Source organism: Lactuca serriola, chromosome 4 (genome assembly GCF_051521515.1).
Source record: "Lactuca serriola cultivar US96UC23 chromosome 4, Lser_US96UC23_V15, whole genome shotgun sequence".
NCBI classification, from domain to species: domain Eukaryota; kingdom Viridiplantae; phylum Streptophyta; class Magnoliopsida; order Asterales; family Asteraceae; genus Lactuca; species Lactuca serriola.
This window is the reverse complement of record NC_136411.1, coordinates 325,657,873-325,666,900: the sequence shown is the minus strand read 5'-3', so window position 1 is coordinate 325,666,900 and position 9,028 is coordinate 325,657,873.

The following is a 9,028-nucleotide window of genomic DNA, read 5'->3' as shown; positions in this document are numbered from 1 at the left end:
CACATTAGAAGCCAATTCAAACCTGTTCAATCATTGGATAAAAGGAAGGTCAAAGAATATGTGTAATCTAAGGAACATATAGTTCAGTTAAGGGAAACACAACATAAACCCAAAAAAACATGAAAGGTCCAAAATGATCATTGTTGTTTCTGTTGTGAAGAAATTTGATATTGGAAGAGGAATTGCTCCTATTGTCTTACTTAGCTGAGGAAGTCTAGTACGACCAACACTTCATATATCTAAATGATAAAACGATTTATTTTTCCTCCATATAATTGAGGATTTAATATTGTGTGTGACACTTATATTTGATATTATGTGCAAATGTTTGGAAGAAGTAAGAAACTGATCACAAACGGATTGGTATTCCATACAAGAGATATAACAAGTGTTTTTATTGATACTCCTAGAAGTTATGATTGCCAAATAGCATGTATATGATTATAAACAATAGATGTTTAGTACCTATTATGACAAGGAACAATAGATGTTTAGTACCTATTATGACAAGGAACATGTAACAGTTGCAGATTTTGAATAAATTTAGATTTATTTATCGTTTAATGGATGTTTACATTCAGGTAATAGAAAACGATATATTCTATGTTAAGAATATTTTCTCATAATGTTATTTATGAAGTAAATCTTTATTTTTTCATTAAATTAATAGTTTTAAAGATAAAACCTACATAATCAAATGATATTTGATTCAATCTTATGTATGTCATTGTCATCCTAACTATATAAACAAGAAACAGATATACCAACTTCAAAAGATGGAATTTTGTAGAAAAATATGTTTGATTCATTTGATATATGTGAATCATATTTATATGGGAAGATGATTCACAAGTTACTTTCTCTACTAGTAGTGAAAGAACAAAAGGATTGACCAAGAATTATACATAGTGATGTATGTATTCTTTTCAATTTATGAATACATTTGGTGTTAGAAACTTAATCGATTTAACTGAAGAATTTTATTCATTATTGATGAAACTTTTGAACTGCTCAAATTGCTTCATAGTGAAGATTGAAATACAATTCAATGAGGTTATCATAAACCTTTCGTTCTAATAAAGAAAATGATTTTTTTTAAACCAAGTCTTCTTGGAACATCTTAGGAGTTGTGGAATTGGTTCACGATTCATTCCGTCAAGAACACTCACTCATCAATTATATAGTTCTTGTGGGCATGGGTCACCTAACCACATGGATTTTGTCTTATGATGTTTAAGATAGTTTTCGTTTTTTTAGTGGCATTGGGTCACCTAGCCATTAGTTGTACATCGATACTATAAGTTGTTAAAGAGCATAAAGTAGACTGTATCGTATGCTATATGATCGTTTAAAGAACTCTTTTCTTTTTTATTTTTGGATTTTTGCTGTAACGCCCGTGTTTCTAGGCTAGGCATTAATATTGACATAATGGTCTAGGTTAACCTTTGTAACTCATTTAGAAGAAATGAAAAGGAATTATGTGAATTTTATGTGAATTATGTGTTTTATGCTTAATTATTAAGGTTTAATTAATTAAAAATAAAAATAAGTGTCAAAATTAAAGTGTGAGATAAGCCCGATATCTTTACATAAAGTTGTAGTGGTCGAAACAAGGATTTCGGGGATATAAGGAATGCCGAAATCCGAGTTATAAGGAAAAAGTTATGACCTGTCGAAGTTTCGCGACAAAACCGGCACGGTGCTGAATGTCGTAAAAAGTGAGTTTTCGATAAACTACTTTTTTGCCTTAGAAATCTAAACGAAAGTTGTTGTATTCATTAAACCGAGAAGATCGATAAAAAGAACGCCCAAATCTAACTTCGTATGAGGAAGTTATGATTTTTCGATGTTTCAACGTAGCAGTAGACAGCTAAAAACTCGAATTTTAGATCGAGTGATTTTTAGCCGACACAACCTAAACGAGAATTGAAGGTCTCGTCATTAGGAGCACAACGGTAAAAAGTCTGACGAAAACGGACATCGGATGAAGAAGTTATGAATTTTTAACGGATTTCCTGTCCCGGTCTGTTAAAAAGAATAATATAAATTTTAAATTCAAAACTAGCCGATGAAGTCTAAACGGAAGTTGTAGATCGTAATTTTAGCTATGCGTTCATATAAAGAATGTCAAAAACGGAGCTCGTATGCGAAAGTTATGGATTTTAGAAGTTTTGGTACGAAAACCGAGATATTTCGCATAGTCACACTTTGTCACGTGACCCTCGCTTAGAATGTGACACGTGTCCTGCTGAGTCACCAGGCTGCTGAGTCACCGAGGCTGCTGAGTAATGCGAAGCCACTTGCCCTCTTCTGATTCGACCGAGGAGGAGGCCCAACCCGAAGCAGCCAGCTCCCCAGCCGAAGCTTCGCCCAGCTGCCGCGTGTGTCCGAGCCTCGCATAGCCTAGCTCCGAGCCACGCAGGTGTGCCAGTAAGCCGCGGTCCACTTAGAATCCGCCAGCGAGCCATGTGCGAGCCATGCGAGCCTTCGCCTGCGAGCCTTCTCAGCCGTTGGATCAGATGCTTCTCAGCCGTCCGATTAGAAGCTTCCCCTATAAATAGAAGGCTGCGAGCCTTCTCGGATATTTTTAAGAAATTGCCACTTTTAGCACCTTTCTCCATATTTTCTTCATCTTAACATCCCGCAAAGCCCCGGTATCGATTGTAAAGCCCGGAATACCCCACGAAGTGCCCGAGAAGCCCGGAAAATTTATCTTTTCGGTTTCGAAGCCCGACTTTTTCAGAGCCCGGTTTCTCAATAAAACTCCCGGTTTTATTAGAAACGATCGTTTTAGCAAACGAATTGCTGCTCGATTTTCACCAAAATATGTGAGTGTGTAGTTACTTTGAATTTACACATAGATATGAAGTATTTACCTTCAAATACGTGTTATGTGTAAATATATTAATTGCTTAATTGAGGTGACTGTTGAATTGATGTTTTATACAAGTTTTAAACTGTAGATGCTTTTAATCTACGAAAAATGTTGGGTAAACATGGGTAGATGAAATAGTGGGTATGATGAAAGGTGAGTTGGATAAAGGAGATGATCAATAATATTGATCATGAGTTGAGGGTGTGTGGTGAAAATTTGAGAGAATCACTTACCCAAATTGTTGGCCCCCGTCATTCAGCAGAGTATGGATGACAACCATGGACTATTCTAGACAGTCTATGGAACACTAGCATGCCCGCAACCTATAGGTGTAATGAACTATATGTTCATTTTCTGTACTCTAAAACCCATTGACATGTATTGCAAGAGAGAACACCTGTAAATAATACTGTCGATAAATGAGAGCTATGGACTTAGCACATGTTTAATAAACTTTGGCAGCTATGGAATCAGTGCCCGTTGTATAAACCCCGGTCACGAGGTGACTTTGTGTCTATTCCTTAGGATGAATCCTTAGGAAGGAGTGATAGTTGATTCTTAGGGTAAACCCTTAAGAAATAAATAAAATAATGGGGTTTGGGGTAGTTAGGTTGATTGATTGATGTTTAAACATAATAAATTTATGTATTGTGGGTTGAAAACCCTATATGCTCACCAGGCTTCCAAGCCTGACCCACTCAGCTGTTTATATTACAGGTAGAGGACCCCGAGCATAGTCGGATGATGATGATGAGTGAATTTTGGATTATAGGACAGTAGTTACAAATAATTGTCGTAAGGCTTATAATGTCTTGTTTATGCTTTTGATCTGTATTGGAACATGACATCCCGAGGTTTTGATATAAAAGGAAATGATATATTTCTTAAAGAAAGGTTTTGACAAACGTTTATCATATTTTGTTTTGGGGACCAACTCCGCAACATCTTTTATAAAGATTTCTCTGATTTGATTTTAAAAAGCATAAATTAAATCGGTCTTTTCTGGCCGAGAAATTAGGGGATGTCACAGCTGGTATCAGAGCATTAGTTTAAGCGAACTAAGAAATTGTAGAATTTCTAGACTTGAACTTAGAATGCTAAGTGATGATTGTGAGATGAGTGTCTACCATAATTTAGACACGAGCACTAGTTTATTTTAGGAAGGATGCCTAAAATGCTTTTATGTGCTAAATGTTTTGTGTTATAGCTATAATGATGCTATTATTTGTTCGGATCTATGGTCTGTTGTCGACCGGATCTGGAAACCTTATGTGTGTAGGATTCTAAACGTATAACTACGATATTGGAACTAACATATAAACGTTTCGAAGACTTAACATCTAACAAAAATGAGGATCTAAATTCACCTACGATTGGTGTATAGATCGAAATGTTGAGTACTCAAAATGGGTTCGAAAGTGATAATCCATAGCATGAGCCAATCACGATGACTGGAGTGCAGGAAATGGTACGTACGATGTTAGGTGAACAGATGGAAGAAACAAAACGTTTACTTTAACAAAGTAAGGATGAACTTATTGTGCCAGTACTTCGGGCATCTATTCTTGAGGCAACTATTAGGGTTGCTAAGTCTATTGAGGAAATGATCAATGACACAACCGCCAACAAAGTTAAAGTTGGCAAGAAGAGGAAATTTGAGGGGTCTTCAAGGCCCAACAAGAGCAAAAGAAGAGATAAAGGAAAATGGTGCGGGAAGTGCAAAAATAAACACTCTGGGAATTGTGACGGGAAGGTGAAGTGCTTTAAGTGTGGAGAAATAGGGCATTACGCCAATAAGTGTACGATTCCCAAGGAGGTGTGCTACGGATGTAGAGAAGAAGGCCATATTTCTAAGAATTGTCAAAAGAACAATGAAGTAACAAGGCCAAGTGCACCATCAACGCCAAAGGAATTTCAGGATATCCTTGAAGAAGCGATTAATAACACTAGGAAGTAGAAGTCAAGACTTGATACCTGAAGATCAAGTTACGAAGTAGTAATGTGAATAGTAACAAGTAGTTTAGCCTATGAGAGGCATAGTATAGGGTAAACTTGAACCTTTGTGTAATCGTTTCAAGGAAATAAAATAAACCTTGTTTTTGTCGTCTGATGAATAGAATGGCTGGTGTAATTTTTGAAGTTGTCCCAATCATCTGGAATTTCCGTCACCAACCAAGTTGAAGTAGAGTTGATCATTAAAGATACACGTGAAAGAAGTCCTAGTGGAGTCTAGGATAATTTTTTGATTAATTGGACACATTTGTATGTGTTAAATTTTTTTGTGATTTTAGGACTTGGGGACTGCGAGACAGTACTTGGGACGAGTATGAGTAGGTGTGAATAGTAGTAGAGATCTATACTACTGGAAGCACAGGACTCGCACTTGGATCAGGGAAAGTCACAAGGTTACCAAGAAGCTATTATTTGATTCCGTCTTGTTCTAATTTGTTGTTACCATCGTTTCGGTAATGACTAAGAAGATGATTGTTATTCCGACCTTAGAGGTCATATTGAATCGAGTCCGACTAAGATGAGTATGTTACGTGGTTCAGAGAACCAAGTTCGATGTAGCATTTGACTTAAGCCAGAAGATTGAAGTAAAAGATTATTAAAGCGATCAACAGAAGTATCACACTCATTGTTAAAGAAGTTGATATTTAGGAATCATACATGTTGAACTGTGATTGTATCACATTAGAACATGAAGGAAGGTGTAGTTTGTTCTGAAAATTATCCCAAGGAGATCTGAGTCTAAGTAGTGCAGTATACAATGAGAGATCATTAGAACATGACCCATCGGTCTGTTACAATAAATGAAGGAAAGTACTTATTCCAAGAAGAAGAAGGAGTCCTCAATAAGGAATTATTTTGTAACTCGAAGGTTACGATTGAAGGTCCTATAAAGATCTGAAGCTTTTTAGGATTAGTTGGATATTATTACTGAATTATCCAAGGCTTTTCTTAGATCGCGATTCCATTGACAGCTTTGACCCACAAAGGAGCTGTCTATACTTGGAATGAGAAGCATAGGAAGCTTTGAGAAGTTAAAAAAAGAAGTTGTGTGAAGCACCGATTCTTTCGTTACCTAAAGGAGTTGATGACTTCACAGTGTATAGTAATACCTCTGGAGTTGGGTTAGGATGTTTTCTTACCCAAAGGGATAAGGTGATAGCGTATTCATCGAGGCAATTGAAAGAGCATGAAAAGAACTACCCCACTCACGATTTGGAGTTGGCAGTAGTAGTATTCGCCCTAAAGATATGGAGGCATTATCTTTATGGCACAAAGTGTAAAATTTTCACTGATCATAAGAGTCTCCAATATCTCTTTGATCAGAAGGAATTGTGATGGGTTTTGAGCATTCTAACACTTCCTAAGTGTACATGCAACCCTAATAACCTTGGATCTATGTTTGTCTAATTATCATGCAAAGTTGAATTCCAAGGTTATATTCCTATCTAGCATACATGGGGAACAATTTTAACTTGAATCATAGATAGAATAACTTACGTTGTTGTTGCTTGTGTTCCTTGAAACCTTGTGAGCCTAGCACCCCAAGTGTGATGCCTCAAATGCTTCACACAACACCAAATGCTCTTGGAAAGACTCTTGAGATAACACACACTTCTCAAAATCGGCCAAGCCCTCTAGTTTCTTAGTGTTCAACTTGTGTTGCCAATTTTGTGGAGAATGGGACTCTTATATAGTGTTGGCACATCTAGGGTTACACCATGTAAACCCTAATGTGTCATGACTCTTCATTTCCATGACCCATGGGTTTGTAACTCCCATGGAGCATCCATGGAGCATCCTATGGGTAGAACCCAACTTGATAATCCATGGAGCCTCTTAGCCCACTATACAAGATATGGATGATTTACATAATCAACCCATATATTTAATTAGTTATCCTTTGATTACTTAATTAATTCCAAATTAATTCTTTGATCAACTAATTAAATAATATTATTAATATATTCGAACTTATAATATATTAATAATCTCCAAGTGTTATTTCTCTCATTTAGTCTATCCAATTGCATGGTGCCTTGCAACCCAAATGGACCATGCCGGGTCGGGTCAAGTACAAGCCCGAAATAGTTATGGACTTAGACACCTTATCCAACAAATTGAACATCAGGCAACGATGCTGGCTAGTATTACTCAAGGACTACGACTGTGAGATACATTACCACCCTGGTAAAGCAAATGTTGTTGTTGATACTCTCAGTCGGAAGGTAAGTCTTGAAAAGAAAAGGGCCAAGAGCGTTAAGAATTAAAGTTATCTTGACAATTGTGAAAAGTATAAAGAAAGCTCAAGAGGAAGCTTTAGAGAAAAATGACCGAAAGGAGGAACGTTTGAGTAAAACGTTGGTGTTTGGTACAAACGGTCAAGGAATGGAGGTATTCAAATATAGGATTTGGGTACCTAGGATGGGAGGAATAAGAGGTCTTCTGATGGAAGAAGCTCACAAGACCATGTACTCGATTCATCCCGGCAGTACGAAAATGTATAGGGATCTAAAACCCTATTACAAGTAGATGACAATGAAGCTCAAAGTTGATAAAGTATGTAGCTAAGTGTGTAACTTGTGCTAGGGTTAAGGCACAACATCAGAAACCGTATGGGAGTTTAGAACCTTTACCCGTACCCATGGGTAAATGGGAAGACGTCACCATGGATTTTGTGACTAAACTGCCCAGAACAAGGAACGGTCACGACATGATTTGGGTAGTCGTTGATCGCTTCACTAAGAGTGCGCATTTCATAGCGGCCAAAGAGAAATGGTCTATGGATAAACTTGCGAATTCTTACGTGAAGGAAATTATGAGGCTTCACGGTGTTCCGTTAACGATTGTGTCCGATCATGATAGCCATTTTACCTCAAGGTTTTGGAGGAGTCTACAAGAGGAATTGGGTACCAAGTTGTGTTTGAGTACAGCTTACCATCCGCAAACCGATGGTCAGAGCGAGCGAACGATTCAAACATTGGAGGATATGCTAAGAGCATGTACCCTAGAATTCCAAGGTAACTGGGATGAACACTTACCTTTAGTAGAATTCTCCTATAATAATAGTTTCCACTCAAGCATTAAGATGGCACCTTATCACGCTTTGTATGGGGAAAAGTGTCGAACGCCATCCTGTTGGCTGGAAGCTGGGGAAAAGCAGTTTATGGGACCTGAAATAGTCCATGAGACTGCTAAAAAGTTGAAAGTGATAAGGGAAAGGATGTTAGCTGCTCAAGATCTACAAAAGAGTTATGCTGACAAGAAAAGAAAACCGATATCCTTCGATGTTGGAGATTCGGTTTTACTTAAAGTCTCGTCGTGGAAGGGACTTATAAGATTTGGTAAGAGAGGGAAGTTGAGTCCAAGGTTTATTGGACCATTTAAAGTTCTTCAGAGAATCGGGAATCAAGCTTACAAGCTAGAGTTACCACAAGAACTAGAGGGTATTCATAACACCTTTCATGTGTGTTATTTGAGAAAGTTCACGGGAGGTGTGCCCGACATAATTCCCATTTCTGAATTAAGGTTGGACAAGAACAAGAGGTTAATTGGAGAACCTGAGGCAATCGTTAACCGTAAGACTAAGAAGTTGTAACATACGATAGTCGATTTAGTGCATGTATGTTGGAAACTTATAAATGGGCCAAATCCCACATGGGAAACGAAGAGTGACATAGTGAGTCGCTACTCGTAGTTGTTTGTCGTTGTGTGATTCCGGGGACGGAATCATCCTAAAGGGGAGAGAGTTGTAACGCCCGTGTTTCTAGGCTAGGCATTAATATTGACATAATGGTCTAGGTTAACCTTTGTAACTCATTTAGAAGAAATGAAAATGAATTATGTGAATTATGTGTTTTATGCTTAATTATTAAGGTTTAATTAATTAAAAATAAAAATAAGCGTCAAAATTAAAGTGTGAGATAAGCCCGATATCTTTACATAAAGTTGTAGTGGTCGAAACAAGGATTTCGGGGATATAAGGAATGCCGAAATCCGATTTATAACGAAGAAGTTATGACCTGTCGAAGTTTCGCGACAAAACCGGCACGGTGCTGAATGTCGTAAAAAGTGAGTTTTCGATAAACTACTTTTTAGCCTTAGAAATCTAAACGAAAGTTGTTGTATTCATTAAACCGAGAA